The sequence below is a fragment of the Perognathus longimembris genome, chromosome 8 (genome assembly GCF_023159225.1).
Source record: "Perognathus longimembris pacificus isolate PPM17 chromosome 8, ASM2315922v1, whole genome shotgun sequence".
In the NCBI taxonomy this organism is placed as follows: domain Eukaryota; kingdom Metazoa; phylum Chordata; class Mammalia; order Rodentia; family Heteromyidae; genus Perognathus; species Perognathus longimembris.
In genome coordinates, this window is record NC_063168.1 from 50,365,785 (window position 1) to 50,392,720 (window position 26,936).

Here is a 26,936-nt window from a genome sequence, read left to right on the forward strand (position 1 = left end):
CTACTGCCTGATTGATTTATTCACAAAGTTTTGTTGGAATATGGTCAGTATACCCGCTTATCAGCTACTTTCGCATTACAACGGCATAGCTGAGTGGTTGTCACAGAGTGTCCATGGCCTACAGAGAGGGAAATCTCTACTACATGGACCTTCCCCAAAGTGTTTGCTGTTCTGTATCACGAAGTCCTATATTCTTATAAGAGCAGGCCCTAAATTTGCTCATAGCTTTCCCAGTTGCTAGTGCAGATCAGCTTCCCAATTTAAATATAATTGTTGTTAATGTTCCAAACCAGAAAGAAACTTCTACTGAAAAGGTTATCATAAGAACCTTGAATAACCTAATGTATAGGATCTCTTGTAAGTTTCTCAGGCTAACCTAGATTAGCTCTTCAATTTCCCTTCACACAATCTAGTGTGGGGTAATCAAAGCCTGTACTCTAATGTTAGAAATGCCACAGGAAGCCATGGCATGTGGTATTCTGCATAAGCATCTCCATTCTTTTGGATTCTTTCTTCTGAAAGATTTCTTTTCTTTTGTCTGCCAGTCATGGAGCTTGAACTCAGGGCCTGAGCATTGTCCCTGGCTTTTTTTTGCCCAAGGCTAGCACTCTACCTCTTGAGCCATAGAGCCAATTCTGGCCTTTTCTGTTTAAGTGGTGCTGAGGAATTGAACCCAGGGCTTCTTGCATGCTAAACAAGCACTCTACCACTAAGCCACATTCCCAGCCCCTCTTCTGAAATGTTTCTAACATTTCATATTCTTAACATTCTTCTGTTTTGCAATCATAGAACTGTTTGAGAGGAGTACAAAACAGAGCAAAAGAATAGTAGAGAGTGAAAAATGCTGGAAAACGATGCCCATGCGAATGAAGATGTCATAGTGAAAGCCGTTGAGTAAATAAGAGATAGTGAGGATGAAGCAAGAGAGTTTAAAAATGAGCATACACTAAAAAAGTAAATGAGCACCAAGGAGGTATAGCAGGTCCTCTATGGGGTGTGGGTGTTAGTGGTGGTGAGAGATAAACAGAGAAGGTGAACATGGTTAAAAATTCTTTGTATCCATGTGTGGAAATGGAACAATGATGCTGGTTGAGATTGGTTTGGAAAGGAGGGGTGAAGGAGAGTGATGGAGAGGCCAAGTCAAGGTACATTGTATGCATGTACAGACATGTCAAAGTAAACTTCTACAACTAATTGATGCTAAACATGTAGAAAGAACATTTCAAAAAATATTAATATGAAAACATGCTTTACCTTCCTTTGATCGATCTGGAGAAGCCTGAAAACTAGACAATATAGAGGGGACACAAACCACATCTTCAAATGACACATTTGTAGGTAGCTCGAATTTAGGTACATACAGTGGGAGGCATGACAAGATGTGTTTTGGCGGCAAAACTGAGATCAGAGTTTAGAGATTCATGATAAGTAATTTCGATTTCACTGTTTGGAGATGGAGTTCCCACCAAGATAAAAAAACAACACCCCACAATGTTCACATCATTTCTTTTAGCTATATATAGAAGAAAATAAAGTAATTTAAAGAACATAAATAAGCCCCACTATGTTTGTGTTACCCTAAAGCGAACCACAACAGATGTTCGGTCTTAGCATGGTGTGATATAATCTAATGAATTGCTTTTAGTAGGTTCTTCAGCATGCCACTGTCCCCAGCTTTTAAATACTGCACCCCTTCTTTAGGGCTCATGGCTGTCTTCTCTCAAGGTCAAGGCCTTGCAGATTCTTCCCAGTCCCCTTTTCCTGCAGTGTTTTTAGCACAAACACATGGTCTGTCTATCAGATACTGTGTAAAAATGACTTTGCTGGAAGGCGTGGAGATTTCTGGGCACCAGCCATGCACGGAGTGCGCATTACAAGCAGATGGCCTCATTACTAGCTGTAGCACGAGGGGGAGAGAAGCTGTGTCAGGTTTTTACAGGAGGCGGCCGTTACAGTTCTCTGATCTTTGGCCCTATGCCTTGGTCTCGGGTCCTTTCAGAGGCTCAGTTCAAAGCAACGCCTGTTGGAGTTTCCATTTCCCATTTTTTTCCCCTTGCTTAGATTCTACTCAGCATGATAAAAAATATAAATAAAACCTCTCCTCTAGTGTTTGTTTTATTCTCCCCAGGCCAGGATGATTTTACTTGCTGGTGTTTTTCCCTTGGCTATACGCAAATCCCCTTATGTTCTTTCTCAGTTCTTCTGTCATAGTTTGACTCTCAACTTTCAATTTTCTTTAGCATCATTCTGCCATCTCTGTTCTTTGCATTGCACTGTAATAGTGTGAGCATTCCCAGTCTAACTTATAACTGCCTGTCAAGTCATTCCAAAATTAGTATTCTACCTTCTGCTCTCCCTTCCCCCATTTATTTATTTCACAGAAAAGCCATGGTTATCAGGCAATTCAGAATCCAGGGTAGCATAAGGGGTAAGATTTTTTTTTTTTGTTGTTGTTGTTGGTCCTTGGGCTTGAACTCTGGGTGTGGGCATGGTCTCTGAGCTCTTCAGCTCAAAGCTAGTGCTCTACCACTTGAACCACATCGATACTTCTGATTTTCTAGTGGTTAATTGGAGATAAGAATCCCATGGACTTTTCTGACCGGGCTGGCTTTGAACCACAATCCTCAACCTCAGCCTTCTGAGTAGCTAGGATAACAGGCATGAGCCACTGGCACCTGGCTAATTAATATTTTTAAAAATTATTGTTTAAGAATGTAAACTGATATCTAGAAAAGAAGTAACCCAAAAGAGAAACAAATGAAAGCTTAAGTACTAAACTTATACTCTCTTAAACTTCCTATTTTCTTTTTTTTTTTTTTTTTTTTTTGGCCAGTCCTGGGCCTTGGACTCAGGGCCTGAGCACTGTCCCTGGCTTCTTCCCGCTCAAGGCTAGCACTCTGCCACTTGAGCCACAGCGCCGCTTCTGGCCGTTTTCTGTATATGTGGTGCTGGGGAATCGAACCTAGGGCCTCGTGTATCCGAGGCAGGCACTCTTGCCACTAGGCTATATCCCCAGCCCCTAAACTTCCTATTTTCAAGTACAGATAGGTCTGCAAGTTCTCCTGCTGTTTCAGTGAGGGAAAGATAAACAGTGTGTGTGTGTGTGTGTGTGTGTGTGTGTGTGTGTGTGTGTGTGTGTTGTGTGTCTTTTACTTCTGGTATTGTGGAAAGGAGGTAATGGTTGCTGAATTTTCCTGTGTAAGTGATTATTAGTCTTGTATTATTAGCATGTATCCTCAGGTATATTTTAAGCTTCTGGAGGCATGGGGTATGCGTTTACTATGCTGTATCTCCCATAGCATTCAACCTAGAGCTATCACCATCTCTTGCTCTTGTTTTTCTCTGTGCTGACTTCATCCTCAGGCACTCAACAGGGGTAACTGCTGGCTGGTTTCTGTCCTCTTACATCTTCCCAAGTTAAAATCCAACAGAAAAGAAAATAGCTCCCTAAATAGTTCAAAGAAAACAGCTAGACTTGACCATCCTTTCCTTTGTGTGATGTCTACCCTTGAGGATTATAATGGCCACGGGGATAAAATGACCAGGGTTGGTATAGGAAAGGAAGCAAGTGCTGGACTAAGAGTCACTTCTTATCAGAGTACATGTTTCAGTGGGAAAGGGGTGATCCTCAAAGGAAAATAGAGTTTCCAAAGCAAATAGAAATATTCACTGCTGAGCTGGGAATATGGCCTATTGGCAAGTGTGTTCGTCTCGTATACATGAAGCCCTGGGTTCGATTCCCCAGTACCACATATATAGAAAATGGCCAGAAGTGGCACTGTGGCTCAAGTGGCGAAGTGCTAGTCTTGAGCCAGGGACAGTGCTCAGGCCCTGAGTTCAAGCTCCAGAACTGGCAAAAAAAAAAAAAAAAAGAAGAAGAAGAAGAAGAAATATTCACTGCCGTGTTCCCATAAAGAAAGGTTATGAGGGTAGTATTATGTTCTTGTAGCCCCTCTGAGCCTTCAAACAACAAATACTGCATGATTCATCACAAATTACAAGTTCCCTAAGAATGGTTCAAGGCAGATATGTAAAATTTTAGAAGCCAGTGGAGGATATGAGAAATTCAGAGACACTGTTTAAAATCATATTTTCTGAGGATCATGGGAAACTTTCTATTGTGTACATAATAAAGAACAAAGCTTTTACATGGTCTGCAGAATCCTTTACAATCTGGTTTATTTTTGCTTCATCTCCTGCCAACATCAACTGTCCCCTCTAGAACCTAACTCAATACTGTTTCTTGTCAGTCTCTAAGCACATCATACTGTTTCATGATTGACTGGCTCCTCCTCTACCCTCCCATCTTTACCCTTCATTTTAAAAATAAACTCTACATTAAAGTTTATTAAATGGGTAATGGTTTGGAAGAAACTGGGGAGCTATAGAAAAATATGCTCAGCTCAACAACTCTTTGAAAACATCATTCCATTCTTGGATTTTTCAAATTTGTACATTTTGCTTCATTAGGATCGAACTGAAATGTTATCATACTGTACTTATGTAAAGGGGTCAGGGAGAATTAGTCACTTCTTGCTCGAAAGCCTTAGTGGATGGTGATAGTAGGCAGATACTAGTCAGGGAACTTGTGTAGGATATGTTCAGTTTTAGGCAGGTAAGTGTGAAGTATCTGTGCAAGGATTTCTGGTTAGGATAGGTACACTAGATATAGATGTTCAGTAGAGTACACAGAGAGTGGCACGAAGATGTTGATCTAGTGATGCCACATAAAGGTGGTGGCTATGATTCCTCAGTGAGAATTACCAAAGATAGGTTCTTAGATCAGATTATTGAAGAGGACTGAGGCTGAATGCTTAGCAAAGAGAATGTGTGAGAATGAATGGGGATGTGTGAAGAGACTAAGGTAAGTTAATTCTGATTATTAAACAGGGACCACAGAGATGGAGTGTTTGGAGGAGGGAATGGCTTGTGTCAACAGATGTAAGCAGTAAAGAGATGGTTAAGATCATTAAGTGACCAATTCTATTGGACAATGGGAAGGCATGGTTGATGGTTTGGAGAGAAAGTTTGAAAGAAAATTGGGAGCTATAGACGGGAGTGCTCTCTCTCTCTCTCTCTCTCTCTCTCTCTCTCTCTCTCATAAAATGGTACTCAAAGACAGTCTTCCTGAGTACATTGTGTTGGGAGCTAGAGATACAAAATCTTTTCTAGCATAGAAAAAAGAACTGGAATTATAGCCTTGACTCCCTGTCCTGTATTTGGTGAAGGACATTTATTACAGCATCATAATGGATTTCTTTCTAGCATATTTCCTTTGAAGAGAGAACTCTATTATGTGAACATAATAATGGAAAAATACAACTCCTGAACAATCACGTCAATAACTCTTTGGGGACAAAGCTGACCAAATACGTTATTACATCCTACCACATAGCACACACACAAAATGAAATCCACTGATCTGGATAAAAAGGAGCAATTATTACCTTGTTCTTTCTAAACAAATGTTATTTTTTATTATCTCTTCAGGATCTCCACTTTCCAAACAAAAAAAGTTTATTTTATAGTCATTAAATTGCTCAGTGCTAGTTGCCTGGTGAAAAAAAGTAACAAGCATGTAGGAAAAAAATAGCAGAGTATATGAATATAAAAAAATTTAAATTCAGAATTGGCTTGTTAAATCCTTTATATTAAGCCCATGGTATTTGTAGAGTTTGTGGTCTGGAATTATGGTAGATGGTCTGAAAAGATCTTGAAGGTACCAAGAGATTTATTTATTTCATTCTTTTTATTTTACTCAGATCCTGTTTTCTATCACTACAGGCTTGGAAAGTCCATCAGTAATTTATTTGGGAGAATTAAATCTTTAAGATAAGATGATATGAAAGATATTTTAAGTCCACAAATCTGATATTTAGCATAAACAGTAATGAATATTTATGTATTCTGTGTCCTAGGTGGATGGGGGAAATTTAAAGCAAAACCCAGAAGCTTTTCTGATGAATATATGGAATCAGAATAGCATCTAAGTAATCTAATTTACAAATTTGTAGTATAATCTGGTCTAGCCAATCAAGCCGACACATTGTCCATCTTTTCCTATTGACTTTGGTTTCTAAGTCTATTTGAGAAAATGGTTCATGTCCAAAACATAGACAGACAAACCTTTTCATGTATTTTAGTGGTTTTAATGATTACCAGACAGGCAGATATGAAATCAACATCAAAGAGCCCAAGTAAGAGATACACAGTCCAGACATTTATTTTTCAGCCTACAAGCAAGTCTTTTCATTTAATGAACTGATATTTAGAATACATAGCCCTTGTTCTCTTCCAGTGATGAAATTATTGCATCCATGTCTCATTGTTAGAAGGACTCAGTCAAGGAGGATGTTGTTGTGCAGCTATCTTCCTCAGACAATATGTAACCATATCCACAGTCCTGGCTGTTTGATAGAATCACCGCAAATTCCCCCCACTGTTTTGTGTTCACAAAGAGGAGATTCTGAGATAAAAGAACTATAGTTAATGTCAATCCTAAGGTAACCTAAATAACTTTAAAGGTAGGTATATTTATGGATGTGGTCTTATAGTCTCTCTTATGTTACAATTATCTTTCAGACTTAATATTAGATCATGTCTTGAAGTGTGAGTGGTAAAGGGTCAATATTCCAAGGATGTTTTCCTCTATTGTAGGAGATTGGAGTGGGTCACATGCCATTCTGTCATGGATCAGGCTTTTTTTTTTTTTAACTTAATTCAGAATCATTCTGATGCAAAATGAACTGAAAGAAAAGCATAGAATTTTGAATCTATTCTTTGCTGATTTTATTTCAAGGGTTTTAATAGCTATGAAAAATAGAAGAATAGAACAAGGGTAATGCCTTTGAAATACTTGTTCTTGTCACAGTTGAAAGAGATTTGCTCTCAAACACTTGATGACACAGCATTATAGGCTCAGTGTAAATGTCATGATGTTGTATAGAGAGATTTGGTGGCTGCTATAGTTTGGGCTGTAAATGTCTCCCAAAGGCTTATATGCCTTTGGATGCTAAAGGGTTGTATGCAGGCCTGTAGCACCACTGGGGAATGGTGGGATCTTTATGAAGTGCTGCCTAGTAGAAGGAAATGCATCATTGAGTGCATTCCCTTAAAGGAGATAGTGAGATCCCCCTCTCCCCCATTTCTGTTTTGCTTTGCTTCCTGGCCACCATAATGTGAACAACGTTCTTCCACTTTATACTCTCGCTATGATGTGCCTCACTGTGACAGATTATAACCACAAGGCCAAGTAACTTTAGATTGAAATCTCTGAAATCATGAATCAAAGTAAACATTTCCTCTCTCTAAGCTGTTTGCCTCAAGTATTTTGTTATAGCAATGTTATAGCAATGGTATCGAGATTGAATAAGAAAGAGATGGGACAATGAAGTTAGAATAACATGAAAAAGTACTCTTGTAAGAATATAAGAAACCATTCATGAAGTGCAGGTTCTCAGAGATATTATCTAGATATATCTCAGAACGATGTGCTAAATTGGCTATGGTAATAAGGATGACTATAGAAGAAATGAATTGTATGGGGAGGACCAGCTTGAATGAGTGCCAAGGTATGCTTATGGCACAAAACAAGGTCAACCTAAAGGAAGGAAATTTGGAACACAGGACCATATTTGTTCTCAATTCCTTCCTGTTGTGCTATATCTTTCTGGGATCTACTACAAACCCATTATTTAGTCAATCTTCAGCACCGAGTGAAACATTAAGAACAGATAATGAAGAGGTCTATAGGACAAAAAGACAATTGGTACACAGCTAACAAATCTGGTTTTAAACTCTGGCCCTCTCCCTTTTGTCACCTTTTAATCTCTGCAGAGGTAGTTTCTCTACAACTCAGTATTGTACACTGCAATATTTCTAGAATTAAATACATAATATAGATGACAAAATGTCTGGTGGATATCATGATATCTAACTGCCTAAGAAACACATTTTGAATGTTTATTAAAGGAATGACAGCAGAATAGTTTTTTTTTGTTTTTTTTTTGGTCAGTCCGGGGCCTTGGACTCAGGGCCTGAGCACTGTCCCTGTTCCTTTTGCTCAAGGCTTGCTCTCTGCCACTTGAGCCACAGCGCCACTTCTGGCCATTTTCTATATATGTGGTGCTGGGGAATCGAACCCAGGGCTTCGTGTATACAAGGCAAGCACTCTTGCCACTGGGCCATATCCTCAGCCCTAGCAGAATAGTTTTTGAAAGATTGGTGAAAGTTGAATTTAGGATATGGTTTCTTTTTTATACTTCATGTGCTATCTATAAAATGGATGAGTCTCTCTGAATAGTATGTTGTCCTAAGATAATTAGAAAACCTATCTGTATTTTCTAGGAAAAGCAATGTGAATGTAGAAACAAAATAATCATCACTGGTTATGGTTAACTGTTGTGTTCTGAACAGTTAAAATCCGATGTTAAATGTTTTTGATGAGTCAGAAAATTTCCAGTTTCTTCATTTTATGAGCTAAAATACTTATAGCAGCATTTCTTAAGAAAACATAGACTTCTAGAATTTCAAATGGTCTGCAGAAATAATCTGTCTAAGCTTCTGACTTTGGAGTTGGGAAAAGTGATGCCCAGAATGTAAACTCATCCAAGGCTGATCACCTACCAGGAGATGGAGGAGCTCCAGCCTCAGTCTAAGCAGTCTCCCTCTAGATTTTGATGGATAGCATCCTAAGCACAGACCTGACTAGAAGTTCAACACCTTAGAAATAAGTGTTAATAAAGTGAAGTAAACAGGCGATTTCAACCTTCATCTAGATTCCAAGAGAGAGGAGTAAGTCAAAGCAAAGCATTAACATTTTGCAACTTATAAATGAGCCTCTTGTCCTAAGTGATCCTCATTATACTCTTCTTTGTTCTGGATTCAAACTGTCATGAGTTCTTACAAGTAATTTACATAGCCAGTCACTGGTGGTTCACACCTGTAATCCTAGCTTCTCAAGAGGCTGAGATCTGAAGGTCCCGGTTCCAAGCTAGCTCCGGCAGGAATGTTGTGAGACTTTTATCGCTGATTATCCAACAAGGAATTGGAATGGAGGTATAGCTCAAATAGTAGAGTGCTAGCATTGAGAAAAAAAGCTAAGTGACAGTGACTAGGCTCTGAGTTTAAGCCCTTACTTAAGGCACAAAAACAAACAAAACAAATGCATTGTATATATTTCTAGAAAACCTGAAATTAAGCTTTGTGTTATAGAGAAAAATCTACATCTGATGACATTATTTGAGCCAGGCTCAGAGAAACATATTTTCTCTCACATGTCAGAGAAGCATGTTTTCTCTCATATGTGGAAACTAGATCTAAAATACAACCATGAATGATAACACATACAGGGCTCAATGCATTTAAGCACAAACAAACTGACTAAAGGCAGGTGTAGTTAGGAGAAGTATCCAAAGGCATATGTCCTCTGAAGAGTGAACATACTACTTGTCAGAATGAATGCCAGAAAGAAGAAACATGTTCTTTTTTTTGGTTGTTGGTGGTGGTGAGCACTAATGGGGCACAGAAATGGAGGAAAGAGGGGTGAGCAAATGCCATCATAATATTTAAGGTACATTGTGTGAAAAGTGAACTACATAACTTGAGGGTAGGGATGGGAGGGGGTAAATGGAGGAGAATGAAGGAAGGGGTGACATTGACCAAGAAGCATTGTACTTATAACCTGATTTATGGAATTGTAACCCCTTTGTACAACTACTTGATAATAACAGTACAAGTCTCTCCTCCATAAAAAAAAAATCACTTGATATAAAGGCTGATTAAAGTCGTCCTGCAAATAAGAAAAAGTAAACTATCTGAACTCACTGTGAGAAGGAACTTAACTGAAGTGCTTCTTAATCTGATAGATTTATTTTCTTGAGCACTTCATAGGAATTTGAGAACTGGGGAAGGGAGAGGGAATACCAAAATTAAGAGACAAAGAACAAAATGACAAACCATTCAAAAAGCAAAACTTACAAAATCATTTGTTGTAAACCAACTGCACAACTCTTGGTGGGAGATGGAAAAGGAGAGGGGGAGGGGAGAAATGAGGGTGGAAGTAACAAGTAGAACAAGAAATGTACTCACTGCCTTTCATATGAATCTGTAACCCCTCTGTGTCACACTTTGACAATAAAGAAAAAAATCAGAGATCATTATTTAGAACATTTATTCCAAGTTAGTGGTTATTTATTCCTAAGGAAAGAAAAACATTGCAAGAAAACAGAACATTATGATTTTTTTTCAAGGAAACACACACACATGCACACACACAAACATAATTTTATTTATTTTAAACTTTTTTTGCCAGTCCTGGGGCTTGAACTCAGCGCCTGAGCACTGTCCCTGATCATCTTTGCTCAAGGCTAGCACTCTACCTCTTGAGCCACAGTGCCACTCTGGCCTTTTTTGTTTATGTGGTGCTGAGGAATCGAACCCAGGGCTTCATGCATGCTAGGCAAGCACTCTACCTCTAAGCCATATTCCCAGCCCTGGAAACATATATTTTGTAGAAACTTACCATCTCCTTTCCCTACTGTGTCTCTAAGAAGAGGATCTATTTTTAAGGTCATTAAAGCACTTGGGGACTTTGAAGAGAAGAAACAGTGAGTGGTTTAAGGGATGAGGGTTAAGCAATGCCATTCCTCATCAGGCCAGATGGAGGGGGCCACAGAATAGCTCCTCAGAAGCTTATGTTATTAATTAGAACAAACTCCACCCCCAAATGCTCTGAGAAGAAGAACCATCATAAGCCCTAGGGAATCAATCACAGTGTCAGACTTTCCAATTAACTTCCCTTTTCATTACCCCTCATTGACAACCTTTGAAGTATGTTTCAATTAACATCAAATTTAGAGCCAGATTTCTATACTTCTAAAGTACTGTAACACACTATCCCAAATGATTCCCATGGATAAAATCAATAAATACAATGATTATTATCCACCATGAAAACATGAAAATCTTATGAGACACTGTGCATCCCGGTGATTTTGAATGTGGAGATTTTGCCAAGTTGGATATCTCTATAGTTCAGTTGTTTCAACTGTAAAGAAAGAAAACAGCAAAACCTCCCTGCATGTAGGGATGTCATTACAGTTCAATTGGGTAAATTATGAATACACTTAGATTTGGCCTTGAGAGTGTGGACTGTACATTTTAATAATGCAACTGTGTCTATTATTGTTTTTATTACTAACTGAGTATTTTATTACTCATTAAGACTATAATATGCTACATTCCATTTGCTGTGTTTCCTCTTTAATCTTCTCTGTAACTATAACTTTGTAGGTAAATTCCATGAATTCTATTTTATAGAAGAGGACACCAAAGTTGATAGAGCCAAGGAAAGTTGCCTAAGCATACAGGATAAGAAGTCAGAGTTACAGTTCCAAAACAAGTCTGTCTGACCTCAAAACTCATACCTCCTTCAAGGCACTAAATTAAATTCCAGCTTACTTGTCTGTATTTGTGACAAGCTTCTCTTAAATTTGAATTACTCTATAAGACCATGGGGTTGATTAAACAAATAGAATTTCTATTACAGACTTAATTGTATGTTTTATCAATTAAAAAGAGCTTTTATTATTTATCATTTTGAAGGAAATAAGCAAGTGCTTTTTGTGAAAATAAATCATAACATCTTAATTACTAGTGGAAAAGTTAAAACACATTTTCTTTACTCAGACGGAGGTACTGTTAACTACTTAGCATATGTTCTGAAATTCATTTTCCAGATATGATCTAACATGTTTGTTCCTAATTTGGCATAAAGTCCTTGAACTTATAACCTCTTCTTGGTACCAATAAGGGAACTATCTTGTCCCCTCCTCTAAGTAAGACATTTTCTTTCTATTAAATTTTTGCGTGGCATGAAGCCTAGACCGTGGCTAACCAGTAGAGTTCAGCCCAGTATTTGTAATGTTCATAAAAGAAAATAAGGATACAAACATGACATACAAGAGTATTAGAAGCCCTCAGGGAAAACGGAAAACTAATAGCAGTGAGGAATTCTTTGTGTTTTTTTTTTTTTTTTTTGGCACATGTCTTAATTTATTCCGTTTTAATCAGTCAGCAGTAATGGATTTATATCCATGTTCTTTCTCCAGCCAAGTCCCTATGCTGGTTTCTTAGTACTTTTTCTTTAACCAAAAGGACTAAACAAAAATAAAAAGAAATTCCTAACTTCCAGACATTTACGATTTACTTGTTTGACAATAAATAGCCAGAAGCTGGTAATAGCAAAATATTAGTTTGTACTACCTCAAATTAAAAGACTCAAAGGCTGCATGGATTATAAATAAATTTTACCCACAGGTTCTAAGGATCTTTCTTTTACAGACTTTATTCCAGCATCCAGTTTCTGCTGAAAGTGCAGATGAAGAAAATTCCAAAACATCAAAATGGAAGCTAAATCAAGTCATCTTTCCATAAAACAGAGATATGCCACTTTTGTTTACAAATCTATTATTTAATGTTACTTTTAACTTCTTCAAAACACTTACCATAAAATCATCACCATTTTTTCTTTATATTTGAGTTGAATACCTATAATGAAATAAAAATCTTAGACCAAGTGAAAAAGAACAAGATTGTAGGGCACAGGGGAAATAGATTAAAAAATGCAAATCATAGAATAATGCTTAGAACATTAACTTCTTGGTGAGAACTTTAACATTCTAGTTTAGTATAAAATACTATAGTTGCATCTAGAACTGATTTTCATAGAATCAGAATAAATAGGTGAAATTTACTGCTTTGTGGCAACTGTTTATTTTATTCATATACATGAAACATTTTGAAGTCAAATAGTTTTTTGTTTTTTAATAATCTGAAAATTAAGTAATCTCACTAAAACTACAGACAATTGGATACCTTATAATGCTTGACTGTCTACAAGTTTTAGTACTTGAGGATATAAGGAATATATATAAATATATATATATATAATTTGAAATAGTCATCTGAATCATTATTTCTAGATTGCAGTTTTATTTAGTATAATTGCAAAGCACAGCCAGTGTAAATGTACAAAGGTGCTACTTTGCCTACTACGAACCATTCTTTATTATATTAAGAAGTATTTTTTTCGTCTTTTCTTTTTTGGTACTAGGAATTGAACCCAGGACGTTGTACTTGCTAGGCAAGAACTTTGTCACTGAGCTACATCCCAGCCCTTAAGAAGGATCTTGGCTCATATGTTCATAGATTTACATTTGATCTTCAGCAGAAAAATCCCTTAAAGTTATTGTACTTTTTAAATTACTATATGATCCAAATTATCCTTTTTCATTTAAAAAAAGTTCTGTGTACATTTATTTGAATTAAAGTAATTTTTATTTTATATAAATCCCTAATTTGGATGAAAAATAAAGTTTGCTATATGAGTTATTTGCAAAACAGTAGTGTCCATACTTGATAAGTAAAGATATACTATATTTGATTTTGTGTTTCTCAGACTATTTAGCTAGTAGAATGTAGGCTACTTCTATTGTCTTGAGAGCTTATGATTCTATGTTGATTTAAAAAAAAAAAAGGTATTTGCCCTATCTGTGCCAGAGCTTCATCAAAGCCATCAGTTGAATGGAAATCCTCCTGCTAGCACACTAGTCATTAGTATTTCTCATTTGTTTTATGTAAAACACATAACATTATCACATATGAATATTGAAGTTCTAGATATATACAATTATCAAATGAGGCATAGGTGATCTGAAGCATGTAATAAACTGCAGCAATATCTTTCTTCCATTTGACTCCCTGTTTTAAGTCTTTAAAAAAATATTGTGAAGGTAATGTACAAAGGGGTTATAGTTACCTAAGCAAGGTCCTGAGTACATTTCTTTTGAATAGTGTTACCCCCTCCCCCATTTTCTCTACTTCTTCCTCCTATGACTTCCCTTCCCCCTCAAGTTGTAAAGTTCATTTCCACTGTAGTGTCTAGTAAGTATAACTGTTGAATTGCTTCACCTCTTTGCCCTACCATTTCTGTGATTCCTCGGCCCTTCCCCAAATCAGATAAACTTATATAAGACGAAGGGCACAGAAACAAAAAAGAGTGACAACAGGGAATAAACGAAAGGAAAAAGAAAAGAAAAAAGAAATAACTGTTAACAGTACAAACAAACAAGCAAATACCTCTTGCTTCCATTTCTTGGAGTTCATTTCAATAAGTATTTTATTTAGTCATATGCACATTGCTACAGAGACATTGTGATTCTCTGAGTGTTTTAAGTCTTTTGTAGAAGCTGAGCTGTAGCAATGGTGTCATGTACAATGATGTGATACAATGACCTCAAAGAAATCAATATTTATTTTCTGACTTTGGGTTAGACAAAGTTATCAGACATGAAAGTAGTCTTATTCAAAGGGGTGCAAAATTTCCATTGGCTCTCTAGTTTGTGATTATGTTCTTTTGAAGCAATAACTTGGGGGTATGTTGGTATTCTATGAGGAAATGTATGTCCTGGGACCTTTGCTATATCTTTGTAATTTTAGTTACCTCGAATCATCCGACAAATGAATACAGTGAGTTGTATTCTGTCATGGTATACTAGACATGTCTCATGTTTGTGCTTATCTACCATCTGTTGTTTGGTTTTTCTGTATTTGGGAAAACAATTAAGTTAATTGGATAGCCTTATCAATATAGAAGCAAGAGCTCAAATTTTCAGCAGCCTGCCTTGCACCTAGAATCTAACAGGGCTTCCTCTGTCAAATGTTCATGGGAACCTCTGTTTCAGCAATGAGCTGAAAGAGTTTGGAGCTCAGCTCTGTTTTGAGTGACAATCCAAGCATCTTATTATTGGAGAAAACAATGTACCACTTTCTAAAAGTAAAAACAAGTCTCAAAATGTTTTCTAGTTTCAAAAGTCCACATTATAAAAAGGAATATAGCAATTACAGTAGTTTCAATTGTAGAATTGATGCTGAATGATTTTGACCATCCTCAGGACTGGTTCTAGTTTTTCAAAAGAAACGTAACAACTTTAACCAATCTTCATTTAGTAACATAGGTAAAGCATGGAGTTCTTAATAGAACCTTTTGTTCATCTCTCAACTAGGTTTGTGTATCTTTTGATCTGTACAGGAAAGTTGACTTTACAAGGAATAGACAGGTGGTTATCACAATCACATTTGGAAACCTGATCTGTTTTAAAATATCTGATTTCATTCTTTTCAGTGAAAACCTCTTTTTCACCTTTATCAATTTTAAGAGAAATTATAATCTTTAATGTGCACTTATTTGTAAAGTAGTTCATCCTTTGTTGCCATTCGCCAGAAATATTTTGCATCCTTTTAGCTGCCTCATGGGAGCAAATACTAGAAGTCTCTATTATTTGAGATCCTGGAGATAGTTAAATGTATGCTCGGAACTATAATGTATATTCAGAAAATGATAGTCAAGGGAAAAGACCTGAAGTAAAGCTAAATTTTCTTCTTTTATATGATCAGGTCAAGTAATTTTAAAGTAAATCATGAGATTGGAATCTATGGAGGGAAGATCACTACTTTTGGATTGGTGTCTGTGACTAATTGAGGGTGTCTAGGAAGAGAGAAGCACAATATGCACATCCTCACTCAATGACTTGGTGTCTTCAAGTTCAGATCATTATGGGTCTCAGAGATAGAATTTTATTCAGGTGTTATTTGTTTAAAAATTCACAAAAGGCCACCTGGATCAAGAGTTATTATGTAAGGATGGTCATTTTATAGATGAGTCAATGTTCCTCCCTTTGCTCACTCTTCCTAAGCCCGGATGCTATATGACAACACTTGAGTCACCATGCAATAACCCAAGAGAAAGAGAAATTGCTTCAGGAAGGATGAGAGGGCATTTCTGCCTTCCTGTTGGTCTGTCCACGTAGATGCAAACCATAACTGTCTAGACACAAAGACCTTCTTTAGTCTTAGGATTGGATCCCTCTACTCAAAGGAGGTAAAATCAATGCAGTGTTCAGGCTACTGCTCTTTGGATTGTAACTTAGTGTATCTGAGTATTTACTGGATATCTGTTATATGTCAAGCCTTATGTGAGTATGGTAATGAATAGTAAAAATGCCCAGCTTAAGATCATTCTAGTCATGGATCCCAGAGGCTCAGAGACAGGTTACATTGCCAAAACAAGTATTAATAAATCTGTGATGTGAGCATTAATAAATCTTGATTACAATTTTTTTTAGTGAAGGGTCAGAATGTTCATAGCAAAATCAATGCTGCAATGCACACACACACACACACACACACACACATACTTTTCCCCATTCCCAGGTGACCAATAAATTATATAAAGTGATTCTGAGAGATTCTTTAATAAAAGTAGAATATGTTTTATAGCCAGTGATGCTTACTATAAAGAAATAGTATCATTTCTTTGGAGTGCAATATTAAAAATTTTCATAATACCCACTTGCATTAACTGAGGATTGATTGCATCTCATATGAGCTTTAAAGCAATCCTGTGAGGAAGAATTTATTCATCAGAGGTTTTAGTATTAAACAACAGAATTTGCCTCAGCTAGTCTACCAGAAGTTAGGATGTTTAGAAAGATGTTAAAGAAAATCTTTGAGAGGGCTGAGAATCAGATTCAGAGTACAACACAGCACAGATCCCCAGAATGGCCATTGTCAAGACCCTGCCTTTATGTCATTGCCATAATAACAATGTAATGCCAGGAATTTAAGACAATGGTCTCCATCAACATTCTACCATCAACATGCATTTAACTTTTGTGTCAGGAACTCTTTATTTTAAATTAATTTACATTATTATTATTATTATTATTATTATTATGGAGGTGATGTATAGAAGGATTACAATTACATGAGTCAGGTAATGAGCACATTTCCTTTCACATAGTATCATCTATTCCCTCGTTCTCTCCAAGTCCCTCCCTCCCCTTTCCACCCACGAGTTGTATAGTTCACTTTCATCAGTGTCCAGTGAGCTCCACTGCTGCATATGCTCACCCCTTTTCCCTCCAGTTCTGTACCCTCTTTCTCCCTCTCCCAAAGAGATACACTTGAATAAAGAGAAGGAAGGAGCATAAAAAATAAATAAATAAACAAGAATTCAAGAACTCTTGCAACAAAAATCAATTGTATGTTTTATAATTGCTGGTAGGAACCAGCACAAATATAATAGTCTTTCCTTGCTCTAGTACATCCTGCACTTCTGACTTCTCAGGAGAAGAAGCGTATGATTTGGGAGTAAGCTGGCCGTTTTGGAGGCTCCTACCTTGCAGAGAGCATGGTCCTGGGCTGGGAGTTGTAGAGGAGGCAAGACTGGTGTGTAGGTCTTTAGGCTTATGGGGTCACAGGATCTGAAAGGGGTGGGTTAGAGAAACACAAAGGAAGTTCAGAATATATGGAGAGAGAACATACCTTGTAGTAAATATCTCCTGTAGTGAAAAATTTCCCGGAGGGAATGCTTCCTTTAGTGGACACAGCCCTAAAATGTGTCCGAGGCTACTTTAAAAATTATTAAACAAGGGCTGGGGATATAGCCTAGTGGCAAGAGTGCCTGCCTCGGATACACGAGGCCCTAGGTTCGATTCCCCAGCACCACATATACAGAAAACGGCCAGAAGCGGTGCTGTGGCTCAAGTGGCAGAGTGCTAGCCTTGAGCGGGAAGAAGCCAGGGACAGTGCTCAGGCCCTGAGTCCAAGGCCCAGGACTGGCCAAAAAAAAAAAAAAAATTATTAAACAAAATATCATTATTTATGAAATAAAAATAATGTTATTCTTTAGTGTTGTCATGTCTTTAGCATTCATTATTTGGGGAGTTGTTTTTGAAAGATTGACCCCCCCCCTCTATTGTCCCGGGGCATACAGGCACCAGATAAAACTTCAGGTGTGTGGGAACCTGCTTTAATGTGCCGGCAGGGCAATTCACCTAAGCTCATCTGTAAACAGCCCATCTGTAAACAATCTATTACTGGTCCAAGGACAAGCCACCAACTTCCTAGACTTAGTGGTGCTTTCAATGACCTCTGCCTCCTTGCTCAGACCCCTCCCACATCCTCCAAACCCAGGGGAAGGTCTGGGCCCCTCACTGTTTGTCAAAAAACAGTCCTTGCCTGTTGATGATCCAGTCTGGCCTATTCCTTTTCTGTTTACCAAGAAGCTCAGGGACAGCACCCAGGCCCTGAGTTCAAGCCCCAGGATCAGAAAAAAACCAAGTCAAAACAACCCCAAACCTGAACCCACAGTCAAAAACCAAAACCAAAACAAAAAACCCAGGTAATTTCTGCTGATCACAGAATCAATGATTCTATTTTGACAAAGGCTTTTTTTTTTATGACTCATCCATCCTTGCTCTAAATTTATGTGATGATTTCTACAAGGTTAAGCTGCTAAATGGTTATTCAGAAAGCTTTAAAAAAGTGACATTGTCCAAGATACATTGTATTCACATACTGCTTTGTTAAATGGTTACTCCTTGGGAACAACTTCTAAAAGATAATTTTAAAAAAATGTATGAAAGAATAAGAAGGAAACAAAAATTCTAAAAACACTGAAAAAAGGAAACATGCCTCTTAACAGTGGAAGTCACAAATCTCTTCTTTTTATAAATTTTTTTAAATTTATTTTTTATTGTCAAACTGATATACAGAGCGATTACAGTTTCATACTTTAGGCATTGGATACATTTCTTGCACTGTTTGTTACTTACTCCCACATTCCCCCCTCCCCCCTCCCCCTTTCTCTTCCCCTCCCACCCATGAGTTGTTCAGTAGATTTACTAAACAGTTTTGCAAGTATTGCTTTTGTAATTGTTTGTCTTTTTTACCCTGTGTCTCTCGATTTTGGTATTCCCTTTCACTTTCCTACTTCTAATACCTGTATACACGGTTTCCAATGTACTCCGATAAGATACAGAGATAGTGCAGGTACAACCACAGGAAAGGGATACAAGAGTATCATCAATAGAAGCTACAGTTTCACATGGCATGTTGAAAGTAATTACAACAGTGATATAACACTCATTTCCATAACATGGAGTTCATTTCACTTAGCATCATCTTTTGTGTTCATAAGGGTATAGCTATTGGGCTCTTGTGATCTTCTGCTGTGACTAGCCTCAACCTGTGCTAATTATTCCCTATGAGGGATACCATAGAGTCCATGTTTCTTTGGGTCTGGCTCACTTCACTTACTATAATTTTTCCCAAGTCCTTCCATTTCCTTACAAATGGGGCAATGTCATTCTTTCTGATAGAGGCATAAAATTCCATTATAAAGCTATAGTAATAAAAACAGCTTGGTATTGGCACTGGAACAGGCCTGAAGACCAATGGGATAGAACTGAAGACCCAGAAATGAACCCACAGAACTACGCCTACTTAATCTTTGATAAAGGAGCTAAAACAATAGTTTGGAAGAAAGAGAGCCTCTTTAACAAATGGTGCTGGCAAAACTGGCTCAACACATGCAACAAACTAAAACTAGATCCTTATATATCACCCTGCACCAAAACCAATTCCAAATGGATCAAAGACCTCAAAATTAAAACAGATACCCTGAAAACACTAAAGGAAGGAGTAGGAGAAACACTTGGGCTCCTTGGCACAGGATGGAACTTCCTTATCAAAGACTCAGAAATGCGACAAATCAAAGAAAGGTTGGACAAATGTGACTGCATCAAACTGCAGAGCTTCTGCAGGGCAAAGGACATAGCTCGCAAGATAAACAGAAAGCCCACAGACTGGGAGAAGATCTTTACCGGCCATTCAACGGATAAAGGCCTCATATCTAAAATATATGCAGAACTAAAAAAATTACCTTCCTCCAAAACAAAATTGCAAAGAACCAATAGCCCCCTCATCAAGTGGGCTAAAGACTTAAAAAAGAGACTTCTCTGATGAGGAAATGAGAATGGCCAAGAGACATATGAAAAACTGCTCTACAGCACTGGCCATAAAAGAAATGCAAATCAAAACAACATTGAGAGTCCATCTCACTCCAGTAAGAATGTCCTGTATCAAGAAAACTAACAATCACAAATATCTTCTGATGGCCTTGTACAGAGGAAGTAGTCATAAACTTGGTTCTTACCCATTCCCCGTCCTGTGTCCAGAGAACTCTTCTGTGACTCCGCTTTCCTTTCAAAGCCATCACTGATGTTGCTCAGGGAATAAAGACGAAAAGAAAATAAGAACAACTACATCAGTTTAAAAGTGTTCTATAAATGAAGTCTTCCTGAATAAGCCTTCAGCTTTTCATATCCCTCAACAAGTATTGTTGGTGACAATAGTTTCAATGAAATGCCATCAAATTATTGTGCATATTATTGAAGTAGCTATTGTGAAGGGAAAGAAGTATGGTTTTCTGTAAAAATTATGCAAAAATAAAACTCATAAATATTAATAAGAGGTGCTGGAGATATAGCCTAGTGGCAAGAGTGCCTGCCTCGGATACACGAGGCCCTAGGTTCGATTCCCCAGCACCACATATACAGAAAACGGCCAGAAGTGGCGCTGTGGCTCAAGTGGCAGAGTGCTAGCCTTGAGCGGGAAGAAGCCAGGGACAGTGCTCAGGCCCTGAGTCCAAGGCCCAGGACTGGCAAAAAAAAAAAAATATTAATAAGAAATATAATTTTACATCTAATAAGGTAAGGATATGTTTTTACTGTAGGTGAAACTTAAAGAAAAGTGCTACATTGGGGTTGGGCTTGTGCTTTGGGAATTTGCCTTTATGTAGGTAATGTATGGTTCTATTTGCTGACCTTAATTTTTCGTTTGTTTTTCCGTTTGACAACATGTTTTAATCAAAATTCTCATTCATTTGACGATTATCTTTGATCTGAGATGCAGTTACCCCAATTACAAAAATATTTGGGGTAATATGTGCTGATTATCAAGTTTATTTTTAGGAGACTGTTGTAATAAAGATTAGGATAGACCATTTGTATACATTTCCATGTAGCTTGCTGAATGGATACCAGGCACATATAACTTGTATAACTTGAAAAATAATACGAAGCAGTATGTATAGGATATTTTCATTAGCAAGCTATAGGGAAGAAATATACTTTTGCTTTTGTTAATATATAAAAATTCTTTGGAAAGACACACAGACATAATACTGGCCATTACTTTGAAGTTTCAGAGGAAGTGGCCACTGGATGGACAGGACCAGGCTGGGAGAAGGATTTCATATTTTCTGGCTTTTAAACACTGACTAAATTTTCTAAAATTGAAACAAACAAATATCTGTATTCAAAATGAGTGATTACTCTTGTGAAATCATTTTCATTTCCCAAATTCTCATAGTCTTTTACTCATGTTTTTTCTATTCCAGGCTTTCTAAATAACCCAATTGCAACATCTGGGACATAAATTACAAATAAATTTTTACTGTAATTACTTTTTGGTCATCAATTCACTTGAAAGCTATAAATTTTCTATGAATATCCATATGTCCAATTTTACAGTCCATAAATTTGATGGCTTTTTCAGAAACTTAATCCTTTGTGGCATTAATGGTCCACAGAGAAAAAGAAAAAAAATATTGAGAAGATCAAGAATTAAATAATGGACAATAACCAAGCCCATGAGTCACACATATAAATAAATGTATTCTACAAATGCCAGTGTTTGGGGAATCTTTTGGGGTTGATGGTTGGGAGACAGAGGGATGTAGCTGTGAAAACCATACAGACTTCTCAGTGTCCAAGTGGAAATTATGGAACTATATTCTCTGAAGTTGCTTCCAGGCATAGGGAAGCAAGGAAACAGAATGGAAGGTGAGTCCTTCTAAACAAGTTGCAAAATCTTAATTCTGATTAATACAATGATGACATCTCAGTACTTTTAAAATTTGGTGCTGTTACTCAGGCTTGAACTCATGGCTTGGTTGCTGTCCTTAGCTTTCTCCCCCTCGCCCCTGAAGGCTAGCATTCTACCATTTGAGCCATAGCTCCACTTTCTCAGCTGTCTTGTGGTTAACTGTAGTCTAGTGGTTAATAAGAGTCTAAGGGATTTTTATACTCAGTCTGCCTTTAAACCAGGGTTCTCAGGTCTCATGTTCCTGCATGGTTAGGGGATTACAGGTGTGAGCCACTGGGTCTGGATTCTCAATTCAAGACCTGCTAAGCTTCAACAAGAGAAGTGCTTATACACATATCATGGGATGATGTATGCAAACAGCAGGAAGAAACACCCCACGATAACAGTGCAAATTAACAAGACAAATCTTCAACTTTGGAAATCTTTAAAACATAAAATAAAAAGTTCTTTATGTGTTTTAGGCATTGGTTGGATAATATGTTCTTTTTGAGGTTGAAATCAATATCTCCACAGAGCATTTAAGTGTCATAGATGAATTATCACTTGGTAAAATAGTTGTGCTTCCTTTGTTTGTGAATTATTCATTACCTAAACAAGATTATTTAAATTTTCATTGTTTCCAGAACTAGACCTTGATGTTATATAAATATGTATGGCACATATAATATAAATATATTTAAATATAATAAATATTTATACATACACACATGTAATATATCAAAATAGCTACTTGGGTAGTTTAAATAATGACTCATTTTATGTTTGTACTTAATGCAAATGAGAATTTTCAAAATTGAAAATCAACATTTATTTAAATTTGCATGATGTTTCATGATTTCCCTTGTAACCACTTTACTCATTCACAAAATCATATGCCTTTAATGTGTTTACTTTGATAGCTCTTATCATCCACAACATATTTCTAATGTTCATGGTAAAAATTACTCTTGCAATCAACCTTAAAACTCTCAAATTCTTCCAAGAAAAAAACAATGTTCCATATTTTCTACTAACAATGAAACCCATATTTTTACTAACAATGTCTTTATCCTAAAAGGCCCATTAATCAAGAATAGCAAGAAATTGATCCTAGGCTTTTGAGGAAAATTTATTTCCATAGACTATTTTTATTCTGAATAGTTTCTCTTTTAAATTAATGTGAGAACTGTTAAATATTAACACAACTACTGTATCAGTATGCTGACCTATATTTGGAAGCCTGAATACTTTCACAGACCTCCCAAAATAGACTAATTTGGGGTGACGGATGTAGTTCACTGTAGAACACTTTGCCTATCTGTGTAAAGCCATAGATTCCAGCCCCAGCTCTATAAAACCAAGCCAAACCAAATAATATATTATTTTTATGAATTATTCTCTTGAGTTCTTACTAATATCATGCCTGTGCTTAAGGTCAATTAGTGGGCCTCTAAGATCCTCAGAATGCGTCATGGGAAGGAAGAAGAAGCATTGAAGTGTTAACTTTCAGTAGCCATTTGCTTGAGTTATTGTGACACTGAATGATTCTAGACAATCGTACTCAGTCTAAGTTATTAAATCTCTCTGAGGAGATGCCAAACTTGTTCAGAAATTTCTTTAAGTACTTATAAGCCTTAAATGTAGCTAGACTGTATCTCTTAGGGTACATTATAGGATTAGATATTTTGTTTAGTAAAGTAAGGGAAGAAAATCTATCATATTTCCCCTCAAATTTTTATTTTGAAATATATTATATATTCATATACATAAGCTTGAAGCCTAGAGTTCAATCCTAAGTGTTGGTACAAATATAAATATATATAATATACAATTATATACCATTATATATTATATGCAACATGGTATATAATATATTTAAATTATAATGCAATATATGTCTATATATGTATTTTTATAATATATAAATATAACATATTGTATAGCTTATATTTATGCTAGCATTTGACATTGAATTCAGGGCATCAAATACTTGTTTGTTTAGCTTTTTTCCCTCAAGGCACTTCTACTTAAGCCAAGACTTCAAAGCCAGGCACTCCTGCCCCAAGTAGCTAGAATTACAGGCATGATTCACTTGTGCCTGGCTTTGAAACATTAAAAAATAAACGAAATGCTCATTTACATGGTTTTTCCTAAAGTGTGTTTTTCCTTAACTGTGGGTTGGCTTTCTATGATTTCAGTTACCCACAATCAACTACAGTCTGAAAATTCCATAAGTAAATCAAGAAAATCTTTTCAGTTATGTGTTGTTCTGAGTAGCATATGAAAGTGTGTCATTTTGCTCTTTCCCACTAGGGATGTGAGTCGTCTGTTTGTGCAATGGGTCCATGCTGTTTGCTCTATCCATTCGTTGGAGACTAATATTGGTCTTGGTCATCAAACTGACCATTATGCTATCACATGCCACTTAATTACTTTAATGGCCCTAAAAAGCAATAATATTGATGCTGGTAATTTTATTATAATATACTGTTATAATTGTTGTACATAATTATTATTTTTTATATACATTAAAGTCTGGAGCTGAAGGGACGGCACAGATCAACATGCATTGTTAACAAAATAAATGAACGTTGTTATAATTCTTTTATCTAAGAATGATTGTAAGAAGTGGCAACAGTCACTTCTAGGAATCATAAAAAGGTAAAATTCATATTTGGGAAATGAGAAATTTTATAGAATTATTTTCAAGTAATCACATATCCTGTGTTAAAAAAAGATGTAGAAAATTCATTGTTAACTCTCCATCACAATAAGCTTCTCATGCTTTTCTGCACATGTGGTTTTCTAAAAAAAATTATTGTTCAGGTGAAATACAGAGGAGTTACAGTTGCATACGTAAGGTAGTGAATACATTTTTTTTGTCAAGCTTGTTACCTCCTCCGTGGTTTTAACTTCTTTAACCCTGGCACATGCTTTTCTATACGCATGTATACCTCATTCTCATTTTTTTTTTAGCTATCTCTATTTTTTCTAATTATGAGGTTCCCTTAATTTTAACTCAGTATGATTTACTATTAAAGGCATATGATAAAAAGATGCACTGTATACACAAACTGCATTGTAAAATGGCAAAAAAAATTCATGTATAACCTAAAATCAAGATAAGTAATAGAAGAGGCGAGAGTTGAGAGCAGTGGGTGAAAATGGATAGAAAAAACAGTACAGAGAAGGTTCTGTAGTAGTCATAAATTCAGGTATCCCCTGGAAGTCTTGGAATATTTCCCATGAGAATAGGTGGGACCACTGTATTTTCTTCATACAGTCATTATTTTTTAACTTAATTTTTATGCTTAATTTTTGCCACCTCTCCTTTTTTTTTCTTCAAATTTTTATTATCAAACTGATATACAGAGAGGTTACAGTTTCATACGTTAGGCATTGGATACATTTCTTGTACTGTTTGTTACCACGTCCCTCATACCCCCTCCCTCCTGCCCCTTTCCCTTTCCCCCCCTGAGGTGTTCAGTTCACTTTCACCAAACAGTTTTGCAAGTATTGCTTTTGTAGTTGTTTGTCTTTTTTTACCCTGTGTCTCTCAATTTTGGTATTCCCTTTCAATTTCCTACTTCTAATACCAGTATACACGGTTTCCAAAATACTCAGATAAGATTACAGAGATAGTGTAGGTACAACCACTGGAAGGTGATACAAGAACATCATCAATAATAGAAGCTACAGATACAGATGGGACGTTGAAAGTAGTTACAACTGTGATATAACAATCGTTTCCATAACATGGAATTCATTTCACTTAGCATCATCTTATGTGATCATAAGGGTATAGCTATTGGGCTCTTTGTGATGCTCTGCTATGACTTGCCTAAACCTGTACTAATTATTCCCAATAAGGGAGACCATAGAATCCATGTTTCTTTGGGTCTGGCTCACTTCACTTAGTATAATTGTTTCCAAGTCCTTCCATTTCCTTACAAATGGGGCAATGTCATTCTTTCTGATAGAGGCATAAAATTCCATTGTGTATATGTACCACATTTTCCTGATCCATTCGTCTACTGAGGGGCATCTGGGTTGGTTCCAGATTCTAGCTTTGACAAATTGTGCTGCGATGAACATTGTTGTGCTGGTGGCATTACTGTGATTTTGTTTGTGGTCTTAACGGAGCTGAATTCCACCTTTCCTTCATTAATTATTTAATTAATTCATTCCTTTCTTCCTCTTTCTCTTCCTCCCTTCCCTTTCCCTTTTCCTTTCTTGTATCTTCTATAGTCCCACCTTTTTCAAATTACAAGTATCAGGGGACTTTATCTTTAACTTTTTTAGAATAAGGTCATTCTCCTACATAACATCTAAAATATAATCTTATTTCAATAACATTATCTATTGTACTCTCTTGATAACATTTATAACTATTTTTAAATATTTCAAATCAGTGTTCTTGCATTACATTTGATTATGTCATTCCACTCTCCTAATATGGAATACTGTTTTTTTTTGGCCTCTTCTTATTTGCTTTTATTGATATTGATTTCTTTTTTGAAGAGTGCAGACATACTGTCTTGTAGAATGTCCTAGATCCTGGAATTTAAAAATTATTTCCTCATGATTAACATCAAGGTGAACATTTGGCCAGATCCCACAAAGATGATGTTCATATTTTGTATTCTATCACACTGAGACTTTGACCATCAGGTGTCTTATGGGTAAAGTCACGTTTGATTTGAGGTATGGAATGTAAAATCACTTCACGGAAAATGAAGTTTTCTCTTTGTATTTAATATGCAAGCTATAGGATGATCAGAGAGACTGTGAATATCTTATTTATTACTTGTGGATTTTTTCACAGGATGATTGTGCCATCCAATGACAATTCTTGTCTGGGTCATTTAGGTTATTGCTGAATCTTTCATGCCATCATTGCACCATGATGATTCTTGCTGGGTCATTTGATGTGGAAAATCTTTTTCTGATTTACCTTTGTCACCTCCATTTGTCAACCATCATTCTGCATGTGTGTATTTATTAAAGTTGAAGTTAGGGATAAAAATCAGCCTTTTGCCATCAGTGTGACTACCTTTCTAGTGGTGGTGAGATCTTATGGTTATCTCAGCTTGCAAGCTCATGTTATTGAGGAACGTCTGGAGATGGCGGTAATACTCACCAGGGGCTACTTTTCTGGGATCTGT